This window comes from Silurus meridionalis, chromosome 19, assembly GCF_014805685.1.
Source record: "Silurus meridionalis isolate SWU-2019-XX chromosome 19, ASM1480568v1, whole genome shotgun sequence".
NCBI classification, from domain to species: domain Eukaryota; kingdom Metazoa; phylum Chordata; class Actinopteri; order Siluriformes; family Siluridae; genus Silurus; species Silurus meridionalis.
Genome location: NC_060902.1, coordinates 17,880,479 through 17,896,588, shown reverse-complemented (window position 1 = coordinate 17,896,588; position 16,110 = coordinate 17,880,479). Strand labels below are relative to the sequence as shown.

The following is a 16,110-nucleotide window of genomic DNA, read 5'->3' as shown; positions in this document are numbered from 1 at the left end:
AAACTGTCACACTCTAGACACTCACTCTAAGCTTGTGCAGGCAGCTGGAGAGAAAGACAATATTTCACATTGCCAGTGGTAATATTGCTCACATGCATACTGAAGAGGGCATGTATCAGTGCTTAGCAGAAATTCATTGTAAATATCAATGATACTGATGAGTTCACTTTTACCTTCTCATGCCAAATCTGTCACATCAGATGAAAGTTGTTAACCAAGGGCACAGGCCAAGCCAAACAGCTGTAACTAACACCAAAATGGTAGGACAGCTAATCCTGGATCACATTAAAAGACACACACCAGCTGTCTCAAGTGTCAGCCATCATTCTTCGAGAGCAATGAAAGCTGGAGTCAGTTTAACCACAAAGTAATGCGTGAGGTCCTGAACATCTACTATATATGGTCTATATATGGTTGCAAATAATTGTAAGCAAAAGAAAAACCTTTCTATAGTGTAACTTAAAAAATAATAATAACAATTAAATGTTTAAATACTGCATTGTAGTCGCATTATTCAAAAACTCTTGGATGTTGACTACATAGACTACAATATTCAGTACATTTTAATTTACTTGTTTGTCAATAAAAGCAAAATAATATTGAATACATTTTTTGCTAAAATATTTTAAGAAAACCAGTAACTTAATTCAAATCCAGTTAAACAAAAAAATTGCATTTGCAAATTTATTCCCTACAAAAAGAACAAATGCATGAATCCAATTTAGGCGTCTCTAAAATACTTGTAACAAGATGACATCAACAGCTGACTACTTCTCCACAGCTGAGACACACTTTCATATTTAGAAATCATTAAACAGATTGGCATGCTGTTTAAAGTTATAAATTAAACTTAGTTACAAACTTGAAAATAATCTTGCCACAGAAAAAACTTTAATAATATATTGAACGAATATATTAACTTTTCTCCAAATTTTTTAACTGATCATATGCAATAGCAGCAAAAAGATAATACATTATATCTACAAACTAAATAGAACAAAATAATTGATAGTTCACGCATAGTTCTTCTTTTGCCTCTTTTGCCAAGAATATTGCGTCTAAATAAGCCCACAGACCAACACAATAAAATCTAAAAGTATTTATAGCAAAATGAAGTGAAAGTCATCACAAAGAGGAGACACACGACCAAATAAAGAATGCAGCTTTCGCTGAGTGAACAGATGCATTCCTATAAAAGACACAGACACGAGCTCCCTCAAGCACAGACAGAAACCGAGGCCAAGGTAAGAGCAAGAACAGGACTTAAATACCAAAGATGTATATACTTTTCTTTTAATACTATTACTTGTAAAATGTAATAGAAAAAATGCCTTCTAAACAAAACAAAAAAAAAAACACCTTAATATTTGTTTCTCATTTTAGTGTTGAACATCCACAAGAAGGATTTCACTGTGTCAAAAGGAAAGGTAGGAGAAAAACACTTCTACGAGAAAACTCTCATTTACATACAAAGGAAACAGGTTGAACCGAATTTATTTTTCCCAAACTTTTTTCTGGAAAAAGAAATAATTATGGCTGACGGTGAAATGGAGTGTTTCGGCGGCCGTCTTCCTCCGAAAGCCGGAAAGGGAAAGGATTGAGTCACAGAACAAACCTTTTGATGCCAAAACAGCAGTGTATGTAACTGAGCCTGCAGAGATGTATGTGAAGGGTACACTGAAGAGTAAAGAGGGTGGAAAAGCCACTGTAGAAACCCTGGATGGCAAAGTAAGTTTTAGTCATTAAGTCAAGGCTTCAGGGAAATAAATCATGGGACTGTTATTAAATCAGATTTGTTCCTGATGGATGTCTTTCTCCAAATAACAGACCCTCACAGTTAAGGAGGATGATGTTTTCCCTATGAACCCTCCCAAGTATGACAAAATTGAGGACATGGCCATGATGACCCACCTTAATGAACCCACTGTGCTGTATAACCTCAAAGAGCGCTACGCAGCATGGATGATTTACGTAAGTATTAAACTGAGATGTTGTTCCCAAGTTTATTTACAAAGATTCTATTTTGTAATATTGTGGAACACGTATTCCACTAATGTATGCAAATACAGAATGGCTTATGTATGCCATAAAAATTAGGACTAGGTATGGGTTTAAAGATATATTGTTCGAAAATATATTTGCAGACCTACTCAGGGTTGTTCTGCGTCACTGTGAATCCCTACAAGTGGCTCCCAGTTTACGATGCTGTCGTTGTTGTGGGATACAGAGGGAAGAAGAGAATTGAAGCCCCACCTCACATCTTCTCCATCTCTGATAATGCCTATCAGTTCATGCTCACTGGTATAAAGAACTAAGATCTCAAGAAAATGTTTTCAAATGTTCATATCCAGCAAAAAATGTAAGTTATTAAGTAAAAAATTAAGGTCGTTATGAATTTAAATCAACATTTTTTTTTTTCTTTTAGATCGTGAGAATCAATCCATCTTGATCACGTAAGCTTAATTAAGTAAAATATAATCAAATGATTTTAAATATTTTTTCTAATCAATTCTAATCAAAATAACTTGTTCTTATCAACCTTCCGAAAAGAACCTAAAAGATTTGCCTTTTTATCCACAGTGGAGAATCTGGTGCAGGAAAAACTGTAAACACAAAACGTGTCATTCAGTACTTTGCAACAATCGCAGTGTCTGGTCAGAAAAAAGCAGAGCCTAATTCTGGCAAGATGCAGGTAAAAAAAATTTTTTTTTAAACTAAAAAAAAAACCAAAGTTCAGATTCTTCATTAAAATGTCTGCCATCATTACTAGGGTTCACTGGAAGATCAAATCATTGCAGCCAACCCCCTACTAGAGGCTTATGGTAATGCTAAGACTGTCAGGAATGACAACTCCTCTCGTTTTGTAAGTATGATCAAGTAAAATAAAGACCATATTCAACAATTCTTAAATATATTTTGACTTGTTATCCATATATTCACAATATTTAGGGTAAATTCATCAGAATTCATTTTGGATCCTCTGGAAAGCTGGCATCAGCTGATATAGAAACATGTAAGAAACACTTACAAGTTACTTATATTTATCAATTAAGAAGAAAATATTAATGCATTCTTCATTTATTACTTGTAGATCTGCTGGAAAAATCAAGGGTCACCTTCCAGCTGTCTGCTGAGAGAAGCTATCACATTTTTTACCAGCTCATGACTGGACACAAACCAGAACTGCTTGGTATGAAATGTAAACTCCAGCTGGAGAAAAATATTTCACAAGTTTTGTAACAAAATTTTGTGTTATTTATTTATTGAACGATTTCATTATAGAGGCACTGCTCATCACTACCAACCCCTATGACTACCCAATGATCAGCCAGGGTGAAATTGTAGTGAAAAGCATCAATGATGTGGAGGAGTTTATTGCCACAGATGTAAGTCACAATTTTAAGGCAAAATCATCTCAATTCATTTACTTTAAACAATCCTTGAAAATAGTTACAAAAATATCTAGAATAACTGTATTTCTTCACACAGGCTGCCATTGACATTCTTGGCTTCACTTCTGATGAGAAAATTAACATCTACAAGCTGACCGGTGCTGTGATGCATCATGGCAACATGAAGTTCAAGCAGAAGCAGAGAGAGGAGCAGGCTGAGCCTGATGGCACTGAGAGTACAAATAAAATTACAGAATTTACCTTCTCTGTCAGTATAAAATCCTGATTTTGTGTCTTTAAATTCATTATGATTAAGACACTTTTTTTTTTTCTCCCAGTTGCTGATAAAATTGCCTACCTTCTGGGCCTGAACTCAGCTGACATGCTGAAAGCTTTGTGTTACCCCAGAGTCAAAGTCGGAAACGAATTTGTGACCAAAGGCCAGACTGTACCACAGGTAACATTCTCAAACAACAAAAATGAGATTCAAGACTTAAGACTTAATACAAAAAGAGAACGAAAGCTAAATTTTGTATTATTCAGGTGAACAATGCCGTGTCTGCCCTCTGTAAATCTGTCTATGAGAAAATGTTCTTGTGGATGGTCATCCGTATCAATGAGATGTTGGACACAAAGCAGCCAAGACAGTACTTCATTGGTGTGCTGGACATCGCTGGATTTGAGATCTTTGATGTAAATAATTGTTTTCCTTCATGATATTTGTTCTGTTGGATTGTGCAATACTTTGACAAAGACATGTCTAATCTATTGTTAAACTCTAACAGTTCAACAGCTTGGAGCAGCTCTGCATTAACTTTACAAATGAGAAACTGCAACAGTTTTTCAACCACCACATGTTCGTGCTGGAACAAGAGGAGTACAAGAAAGAAGGTATCGAGTGGGAGTTCATTGACTTTGGTATGGACTTGGCTGCCTGCATTGAGCTTATTGAGAAGGTATAGTGTTACAGTGCAGAGCATTAAAAATACCTGCTCATAATAACTAACCAAAAACTGTATTCCTTGCCATTTGTTAACTTTAATTCTGTCACCAACAGCCAATGGGCATCTTCTCCATCCTTGAAGAGGAGTGCATGTTCCCCAAGGCTACAGACATGTCATTCAAGAACAAACTTCATGACCAGCACCTTGGCAAATGCAACGCCTTCCAGAAGCCAAAGCCTGGCAAAGGCAAAGCTGAGGCTCACTTCTCCCTGGTGCACTACGCCGGCACTGTGGACTACAACATTTCCGGCTGGTTGGACAAGAACAAGGATCCACTGAACGACTCTGTTGTACAGCTGTACCAGAAGTCAGCGAACAAACTGCTGTGTTTCCTGTATGCTAGCCATGCTGCTGCAAGTGGTATAGTGTTTAATTATAGTTGGATTGACCGAACAGGACACATAAAGCATAACCAATGGACCATAAAATAATGTCATTCTATTTCTATTTGAACAGATTCTAGCACAAGTGGCAAGAAGGGTGGAAAGAGGAAGGGAGGTTCATTCCAAACTGTGTCTGCTTTATTCAGAGTATGTTATATATAAATGTTTAAGCACATTTAAATGCTACATTTCAATAACCAATTCATAGCTAAACATAACTACTCCACTTATGCAGGAAAACCTTGGCAAACTGATGACGAACCTGAAAAGCACTCACCCACATTTTGTGCGCTGTTTGATTCCAAATGAATCCAAGACTCCGGGTAAGCAAAATGAAAAGGAATCACATTGCAAAATATAAAATCTTAAAAGAAAAAAAACACAAACTGATTAGGCATGTTCAAACTTCTATTATTGTACTTTCCATGACTGTTTAGGTCTGATGGAGAATCATCTGGTCATCCACCAGCTAAGGTGTAATGGTGTGCTGGAAGGTATCAGAATTTGCAGAAAGGGATTTCCTAGCAGAATTCTCTATGGTGACTTCAAGCAGAGGTGCTATACATTTCCACACAAAATACAAAATCACTCTCATTAACCCTGCTGAGACTAAATAATTCACTTCAAAAATCCAAGAATGGAAGTGTTTAACCATACATACCCTTATGTGGTGAAATTAAATTAACAAAAATTAATTTCATTAATATGCAGATACAAAGTGCTGAATGCCAGCGTCATCCCAGAAGGACAGTTCATTGACAACAAGAAAGCTGCAGAGAAACTCTTGGCCTCCATTGACATTGACCAAACCCAGTATAAATTTGGGCACACCAAGGTAAAGCAAAGAAAAAACTTGGATTGCAGGAGAGCAATAACTTTGTATTACTTTTTATGAACTTTTGTGCATTCATATTTTTCTCCTTGCAAAAAACATCTCTTTCCAAAATGATTCTGAGTACATATAATTTCACTTATGTAATTTTTCCTGCAGGTGTTCTTTAAAGCTGGTCTTCTGGGTACCCTTGAGGAAATGCGAGACGAAAAGCTCGCAAATCTGGTGACCATGACTCAGGCTGTGTGCCGTGGCTTCCTCATGAGGAGGGAGTTTGTCAAGATGATGGAGAGGAGGTAATATTCAATTTAATTACAAAGAATGGAATGCAATGTGCAAATTACAGTAACTGTAAATTCTATATACGTTCAATATACGACAAAAATGGAACTGAAATCAAATTCCAGGGAATCCATCTATTCTATCCAATACAACATCCGCTCATTCATGAATGTGAAACACTGGCCATGGATGAAGTTGTACTTCAAGATCAAGCCTCTTCTCAAGAGTGCAGAGACTGAGAAGGAAATGGCAGCCATGAAGGAGAACTTTGAGAAAATGAAGGAGGACTTGGCAAAAGCACTGGCTAAGAAGAAAGAGCTTGAGGAGAAGATGGTTTCTTTGCTACAGGAGAAAAATGACCTGCAACTAGCAGTAGCCTCTGTAAGTTTTTAATACCGATTAAAATGCCATTATAGATCTTAAAAATTCTAATTTATTCATAAATCTTCTGCATTAACAGGAATCAGAGAGCCTTTCTGATGCTGAAGAAAGATGTGAGGGACTCATCAAAAGCAAGATCCAGCTTGAAGCTAAGCTTAAAGAAGCAAGTGAGAGACTGGAGGATGAGGAGGAAATCAATGCTGAGCTGACTGCCAAGAAGAGGAAACTGGAGGATGAGTGCTCTGAGCTGAAGAAAGACATTGATGACCTGGAGATTACCTTAGCCAAAGTAGAAAAAGAGAAACACGCCACTGAGAACAAGGTTGACTAACCTGATTTCAATATTTTGTACTTTTAGCAAAATAATTACATAAAAGTTAAGATAGAACATAATTGTTAAAATGTTATTTTACAGGTCAAGAACCTCACTGAGGAGATGACCTCTCAGGATGAAAGCATTGCCAAGCTCACCAAGGAAAAGAAAGCCCTCCAAGAGGCACACCAGCAGACTCTGGATGATCTCCAAGCAGAGGAAGACAAAGTCAACACTCTGACCAAATACAAGACCAAGCTTGAACAACAAGTCGATGATGTAAGCATTGAATAAGCAATTCCTGCATTTTTATATGACTATTTGTTTCATTATTAAGTGTACCATTTTGCAAATAAAATTAGCTTGAAGGTTCTCTGGAACAAGAGAAGAAACTCCGTATGGACCTTGAGAGAGCCAAAAGGAAACTTGAAGGGGATCTAAAATTAGCCCAAGAAAACATAATGGATCTAGAGAATGATAAGCAGCAGTCTGAGGAGAAGATTAAGAAGTATGATTTTCCTAATTTCACCTAATTTATTAATATAGATATAACTTTTTATTGCATAGTACATGTACAAAGCAACAAAATGCAGTTCATCATCTATTAAAGTGCAAATTGTAGCATTGTGCATACTGATAAATGCAGATAAATATGTAAATATATGTACAGCAAACTAATATAAAAGCTATGGACAGTGACTATGTGCAGAATCTGTTAAGAAAGTGAAATATATAAAGATCTTTAAGATAAAATGAAAATTCTGCATATATATATATATATATATATATATATATATATATATATATATATATATATATATATATATATATATATATATATATATATATATATATATATATATATATATATATATATATATATATATATATATATATATATATATACACAGGAGTGCAGAATTATTAGGCAAGTTGTATTTTTGAGGATTAATTTTATTTGAGGATTTAATTTGAACAACAACCATGTTCTCAATGAACACAAAAACTCATTAATATCAAAGCTGAATATTTTTGGAAGTAGTTTTAGTTTTAGCTATTTTAGGGGATATCTGTGTGTGCAGGTGACTATTACTGTGCATAATTATTAGGCAACAACAAAAACAAATTCATACCCATTTCAATTATTTATTTTTACCAGTGAAACCAATATAACATCTCAACATTCACAAATATACATTTCTGACATTCAAAACCAAACAAAAACAAATCAGTGACCAATATAGCCACCTTTCTTTGCAAGGACACTCAAAAGCCTGCCATCCATGGATTCTGTCAGTGTTTTGATCTGTTCACCATCAACATTGCGTGCAGCAGCAACCACAGCCTCCCAGACACTGTTCAGAGAGGTGTACTGTTTTCCTCCTTGTAAATCGCACATTTGATGATGGACCACAGGTTCTCAATGGGGTTCAGATCAGGTGAACAAGGAGGCCATATCATTAGATTTTCTTCTTTTATACCCTTTCTTGCCAGCCACGCTGTGGAGTACTTGGGCGTGTGTGATGGAGCATTGTCCTGCATGAAAATCATGTTTTCTTGAAGGATGCAGACTTCTTCCTGTACCACTGCTTGAAGAAGGTGTCTTCCAGAAACTGGCAGTAGGACTGGGAGTTCAGCTTGACTCCATCCTCAACCCGAAAAGGCCCCACAAGCTCATCTTTGATGATACCAGCCCAAACCAGTACTCCACCTCCACCTTGCTGGCGTCTGAGTCGGACTGGAGCTCTCTGCCCTTTACCAATCCAGCCACGGGCCCATCCATCTGGCCCATCAAGACTCACTCTCATTTCATCAGTCCATAAAACCTTAGAAAAATCAGTCTTGAGATATTTCTTGGCCCAGTCTTGACGTTTCAGCTTGTGTGTCTTGTTCAGTGGTGGTCGACTTTCTGCCTTTCTTACCTTGGCCATGTCTCTGAGTATTGCACACCTTGTGCTTTTGGGCACTCAGTGATGTTGCAGCTCTGAAATATGGCCAAACTGGTGGCAAGTGGCATCTTGGCAGCTGCACGCTTGACTTTTCTCAGTTCACGGGCAGTTATTTTGCGCCTTGGTTTTCCACACGCTTCTTGCGACCCTGTTGACTATTTTGAATGAAACGCTTGATTGTTCGATGATCACGCTTCAGAAGCTTGGCTATTTTAAGACTGCTGCATCCCTCTGCAATATATCTCACTATTTTTGACTTTTCTGAGCCTGTCAAGTCCTTCTTTTGACCCATTTTGCCAAAGGAAAGGAAGTTGCCTAATAATTATGCACACCTGATATAGGGTGTTGATGTCATTAGACCACACCTTCTCATTACAGAGATGCACATCACCTAATATGCTTAATTGGTAGTAGGCTTTCCAGCCTATACAGCTTGGAGTAAGACAACATGCATAACGAGGATGATGTGGTCAAAATACTCATTTGCCTAATAATTCTGCACTCCTGTATATATATATATATATATATATATATATATATATATATATATATATATATATATATATATATATATTTATTTATTTATTTATTTATTTATCACCTAATGATGAATTGTAGTGTTCAGTAAGGTGATGGTTGCTGAATAAAGCTGGCCTCATATATTATAGGATTGCCCATTTAAAAATTATACTGAAAATATTTATGTATAAAAACAATTAAACTTTAATTGCCATACAATCAATCCTACAGGAAGGATTTTGAAACAAGCCAACTTCTAAGCAAGATTGAAGATGAGCAGTCTCTGAGTGCTCAACTTCAAAAAAAGATCAAAGAACTGCTGGTAACAATTTGGTTTTATTAATCAATAAATTTTTAAGACATTTTAAGAAGGATGCTAACTATTGATAACTGTGCTCTTTAGGCTCGCATCGAGGAGCTAGAAGAAGAAATCGAGGCTGAGCGTGCAGCTCATGCTAAAGTTGAGAAGCAGAGAGCTGATCTCTCCAGGGAACTTGAGGAGATCAGCGAGAGGCTGGAGGAAGCCGGAGGTGCCACCGCTGCTCAGATTGAGATGAACAAGAAACGCGAGGCCGAGTTCCAGAAACTGCGTCGTGATCTTGAAGAATCCACTCTGCAGCATGAAGCAACAACTGCTGCACTCCGCAAGAAACAAGCTGATGGTGTTGCAGAACTCGGAGAGCAGATCGACAACCTTCAGCGTGTCAAACAGAAGCTGGAGAAGGAGAAGAGTGAATATAAAATGGAGATTGATGATCTTGCCAGTAACATGGAAGCTGTGGCAAAATCAAAGGTATAAGAATATGACAAATGAACCACGAAATATTTTTCCTTTTAAATCTCATCTGTTAAGTACTAAACCAAGTTTTCTGGCAGGCTAATCTAGAGAAAATGTGCAGAACTCTTGAGGACCAACTTAGTGAAATCAAAGCAAAATATGAGGAAAATGTTCGACAGCTGAATGATGTGTGCTATCAAAAAACTAGACTTGCTACTGAAGCTGGTAAGTGAAATTAATACACTGCAAATTAATTTTTACCAACATTAAAACTAATGTTGAATTACCAACTTTACAGGTGAGCTGGAACGGCAGCTAGAGGAAAAAGATGCGTTGGTTTCTCAACTAACCAGAGGAAAGCTCAACTACACTCAGCAGACTGAAGAGCTCAAAAGACAAGTTGAAGAGGAAGTAAAAGTATGTATCATTTAAATATAAATTGAATAATCATTAATCAATCACCATGGATAGGAGATCAGTGCAATTTCACCTCTGATCAGAAAGTTGCGAGTTTAAATCCCTGGACCTTAACGGATCTTCACTCAAACTCTGCCTTAGGCAAAGAACGCTCTGGCTCATGCTGTTCAGTCAGCCCGTCACGACTGTGATCTTCTCAGAGAGCAGTTTGAGGAAGAGCAGGAGGCCAAGTCTGAGCTTCAGCGCTCTATGTCCAAGGCCAACAATGAGGTGGCTCAGTGGAGAACAAAATACGAGACCGATGCTATACAACGTACGGAAGAACTTGAGGAAGCCAAGTAAGTAAATTTAGTAAAAAATAAATTGCAGTATATTGCAGTATATTAGTATATATATTTTAAAAGACTCATTTTGCATCTACTCATAGGAAAAAGCTTGCTCAACGACTCCAGGAGGCTGAGGAAACCATAGAAGCTGTGAACTCCAAGTGTGCTTCTCTGGAGAAGACCAAGCAAAGGCTGCAGGGTGAAGTAGAGGACCTTATGACTGATGTGGAGCGATCCAATGCCCTTGCAGCCAATCTTGACAAAAAGCAGAGAAACTTTGACAAGGTAAAATGGCCTTGAACTGGCTAAAAATAAGTTTCAGGCAAAACTTTTCAACACTTGCAGAATTTTTCTTTTTTTAATTGCAATCTATTCAACAAATATTCAAAATGAACAAAATTATTAATATGGACTGTGTAAATTCCAGGTCTTGGCAGAATGGAAGCAGAAGTTTGAGGAAGGTCAGGCTGAACTGGAAGGAGCGCAGAAAGAGTCTCGGTCTCTCAGCACTGAACTCTTTAAGATAAAGAACTCTTTTGAAGAAGCTCTTGACCATCTGGAGACTCTTAAGAGAGAAAACAAGAATCTACAGCGTATGTGAACTAAGCAAATGGCTGTTGATGTATCAGATATCAGTCTTTGATGATAGATTGATTGAATAGCCTTTATTTATTTAATGCAACAATATACAACATTAAATAATAATTTTTATTTTTATTTCACAGAGGAAATCTCTGACTTGACTGAGCAGCTTGGGGAAAATGGAAAGACCATCCATGAACTGGAGAAAGCCAAGAAGACAGTGGAGTCTGAGAAATCTGAAATCCAGTCTGCCCTTGAAGAAGCTGAGGTATTTTACCTTTGCCTATTTTTTTGTAATTTTTTTTATGTATCTACTAATGTTTAGTATAATTTACTAACGATGCCCTGGTGTACAACTTGCATACAATCTGACCAAATGGAAATATGTCTCCACTAAAAAAAAATCATCTTTACCATATACCTTTAGGGTACACTTGAGCATGAGGAATCCAAGATTCTTCGTGTCCAGCTTGAGCTCAACCAGGTTAAGAGTGAAATAGAAAAGAAACTGGCTGAAAAGGACGAGGAAATGGAACAGATCAAGAGAAATAGCCAGAGGGTGATAGAGTCCATGCAGAGCACTCTGGATTCTGAAGTTAGAAGCCGAAATGATGCTCTAAGAATCAAGAAGAAGATGGAGGGAGATCTGAATGAGATTGAGATTCAGCTGAGCCATGCCAACCGCCAGGCAGCTGAGGCCCAGAAACAGCTCAGAATGGTTCAAGGACAGCTTAAAGTGAGTAAAATGTGAAATTAAATGAAAGATGTGTAAACTTTAAAACTGGTTTCAAGTAGAAACATTACACACAGTCTTGAATAACATTGAGCAGTCAATGAACAAACCATTAATAACAGCTTATTTTAAATGTGATCACCCTTGCATTTCACTTGATTTTTCTCTTGCCGTCACCATATACTTTCACACTATAAACATTGGAGAATAATACAAACATTTGAGAGAACAGAAAGTTAAAATTACTCACCTTATTTCGAGGAGGATAGCAGCATTTCAAAGTATGTGATCCAAATGGTGTAACAACAAAAAACAATTGCTTTCCTGATTTTATATATTATATATATATATATATATATATATATATATATATATATATATATATATATATATAGTTAAATATCTATGAGGAAGCATAAAAATGTGCTAAAATGCTGCTTGTTGCAGATGTATACAATGAGCAATTAATTATAAGTAAAAAATGCATGACCTACACTGAGCAAATCAATAACTTTCACACATTGTAAGCCCTTCTTATGCAATGTAACACTTTATTAAAAAAAAAGCATAAAGCAAAATTAACAAACCTGTCAATATACATATAATAATTTAAATCTCCAATATAGGATGGCCAACTGCACCTTGATGAGGCTGTCAGAGGACAAGAAGACATGAAGGAGCAGGTGGCCATGGTGGAGCGCAGGAATAACCTGATGCTGGCAGAGATTGAGGAACTGAGAGTTGCACTGGAGCAGACAGAAAGAGGCCGCAAAGTGGCTGAACAGGAGCTGGTTGATGCCAGTGAGCGTGTGGCACTGCTGCACTCTCAGGTTTGTGCAGCCAGTTCTAAAATGTTCATAAATTTTGATCATGGTCAGCTAATCATTTTATCATCATTTTATTTTAACAGAACACAAACCTAATTAACACCAAAAAGAAGCTTGAGGCTGACCTGGTCCAAATACAAGGTGAGGTGGATGAAACCATCCAGGAGGCAAGAAATGCTGAAGAGAAGGCCAAAAAGGCAATCACAGATGTAAGTGTGCATCGCATAGATCTTGCCCCAATGTATTTTACAATTTCTGAATTAAATAATGACAATAATTGATGACATGACACACAATAGGCGGTCATGATGGCAGAGGAGCTGAAGAAAGAGCAGGATACCAGTGCTCACCTGGAGAGGATGAAGAAGACCCTTGAGAATACAGTCAAGGATCTCCAGCACCGTCTGGATGAGGCTGAGAACCTTGCAATGAAGGGTGGAAAGAAGCAGCTCCAGAAACTGGAGGCTAGGGTATGTTGTATGTATTTCACTGTGAATATATATGATTGTTCGCAGTTAATGAAAAACGACTAATTCTATGTGACTGCTCCTGTAGATACACGAGCTGGAGAGTGAGGTTGAGGCTGAGCAGAGACGTGGCGCCGAAGCCATTAAGGGCCTCCGCAAATATGAAAGGAGATTAAAAGAACTCACCTATCAGGTACAGTATCTACTACTGTAGTCGTTTCTTCTTCTTTTTAACTCCTGACATCTTTTTCTTATAAGTACTCACCTTTGTATACAGACTGAGGAGGATAAGAAGAACGTGAATAGACTGCAGGACCTTGTGGACAAGCTGCAGCTGAAGGTGAAGGCCTACAAGAGGCAGGCTGAGGAAGCTGTAAGTACACAAGACTTCATGTTAGCACTGTAAAATTATGAGTTTTATATATAATATATATAGCTTTTGCACATGTGTGTGTGTGTGTATATATATATATATATATATATATATATATATATATATAAAATAATGAATTATATAAATATATATATATATATATATATATATATATATATATATTATATTATATTTTTTTATTATATATATTATATTATATATATATATATATATATATATATATATATATATATATTATATTATATAATTATATATTTTTTTATCGAGTTTTTTTCATGTTTAGAAAGAACACAAAAAGTACATTTTATGAAAGATTTAAGAACTATTATTTATATCTCAATTTGCTTAAAACGAACTTTTAACGAGCTAACTGATACGTACCAGGTCGAAGGAGTGGCCCTGACAGGATTCACTGACAGGACACAAATTAGCCGACTATCACCTCGCTAGCTACTTCATATATCCTGTCGTCCAAACACCTAACATTTCACTGTGTTTTTCTTATTATTATTATTATTATTATTATTATATCGCTAAATAATAATATATTTTTTAAAGAAGCTAACTGGCTAATAATTGGGAAAATCGTACCCCGAACTGCAGCCGTGCGTCCGTTGTAACTATGAAGTGCGCTCGAGCGCCCCAAAAAAAAAAAAAAAACTCGCGCGAAGAGAAGTTTCTCGAAAAAGTGAGAAAAGCGCGGGAAAGCTCTAACACTCAGCTGGGGAACAGTGCGGGCTTTAAGACCCATACAGAGCACAGGTTTCTGAAATGATTTGATAAAAGTTATAAATTAATACACAATCACAAAGCTACAGCTGTTAACCATATTAATAAATGAATAAATACACATTATACATTATTTTGTTTATGCACTCCACACCAAAATAGAGATATTCCACATCAAGTGTGATCTCCAGGTTATCCAGATCTCAAAATAAATACCCAAAACATTACATACCTTATTAATAATCTTCAGTAACCACTCCATTAAACAATTAAACACTGTTGCCCCCAACGCTAATAACATGTAAAGTAAGCTCAAGAAATAGCCATTGTATTTGGGATGCGATCACACATCCAGTGTAATTCTCCAACACTGATGTTCATACACGTGATGTCGGCAGGAGGAGCAGGCAAACACTCACCTGTCCAGGTTCAGGAAAGTCCAGCACGAGCTGGAAGAAGCTCAGGAGCGTGCTGACATCGCAGAGTCCCAGGTCAACAAGCTGAGAGCCAAGAGCAGAGATTTTGGAAAGGTGGGTAACTTCCTACTGCAAGTTTACATTTGATCCTTTTTCCAAAAACATGAACACCCAAAGTTCACTTAAAAGATGTACTGTTAGCAGAGGCGCCGTTGGGGGTGCAGAGTATGCCAGGCATATGGGCCCAAGAGAACGCTAGGGGGCCCCACAATCATCAATTAAAATGTTTACATTTTTAAAATTACATACACACATTTTAAATAATAACACTGTGGTGAAATAAAATAAATTCCCTGTAAATAAAATTAAACTGAAAATAGGATGAAAATGTTTATTTATTTTTTGACTTTGAGTGTTTACTCATGAATGAAATTAAACGCATGAGGTTTGTCTACAGACTGCATAAGTTAAAATGTGTTTAGAATTGATGTTACATTTCTCTTTCTTTATACATCTGTCTTTTTGAAAATGTTTTATTAAAAAATTAAAATAATTTATATTCATTTATATTCATTATATCATTTATATTGTAACATTATGCAATAGCAAATTATTAAATTTCTTTAACAATACAAATTATTTTATTATTAATAATATAACATTGTATATATATATATATATATATATATATATATATATATATATATATATATATATATATGGGGGCCCAAAATTCTGTCTTGCATATCCCCCTTAAAACTGTTAATTGCACCCCTGACTGTTAGTGTGTATTTTCTTTACAGAAAGGTGCATGTGATATACCTTAAATATTCTATATAAACTAATTAAAAGTGGTCCTTAAGGTCTTATTTATTTGTAATTATTTGTATGTACACTAACCTCCCATCAAATTGTACTTTGATATTTCCAAGCCACTGACAGCAATAAGATTTATTTTACTGAACCCCAATCAATCTTATCTTGATCTCAATATATTAAACAGAATAATTACGCAAGGGATCTTCACTAACCATCTGCTTAGATTTGGAAACAGATGGTTAACATGAATAAAATAATTACTTTCTACTAAACAATAAAAAATGTAAAAGTAAAAAAAAAAAATTTTTTTAATGTGTTTGTGTGTGTGTGTGTGTGTTAATAACAGAATATATTACAATGCGTTTTGCACTTTTGACTAAAACTACAATGTCTTTCCATTTTAGGGCAAGGATGCAGAGTGAATAAGGAAAAAAAATCGTCACAGATTGAAGTATGTTAAAACTTTAGCAATGTTTTTATAATAAAGACCTGCAACTTTTTATTTCATTGGGTATTGTATTTTTTAAACCTATTTCTAGGAAATAAACAATAAACAGCACACACATC

The 16,110-nt window shown here is 36.1% G+C and overlaps 1 long non-coding RNA gene and 1 pseudogene across 2 annotated transcripts; one reads left to right on the top strand and one right to left on the bottom strand.

The window, feature by feature from the left end:
* Positions 1-1,532: 1,532 nt before the first annotated feature.
* Positions 1,533-16,050, top strand: LOC124402460 (annotated as a pseudogene).
* Positions 12,603-14,334, bottom strand: LOC124402461. Of its 2 annotated transcripts, none has more exons than XR_006928732.1 (5): positions 13,961-14,334; positions 13,372-13,556; positions 13,069-13,207; positions 12,844-12,895; positions 12,603-12,737 (listed from the first exon to the last, which is right to left on the bottom strand). It is a non-coding gene; the product is annotated as an uncharacterized LOC124402461 (long non-coding RNA). The 2 variants fall into 2 exon arrangements; XR_006928731.1 differs by having other exon boundaries at positions 13,451-13,556; positions 13,961-14,331.
* Positions 16,051-16,110: the final 60 nt, after the last annotated feature.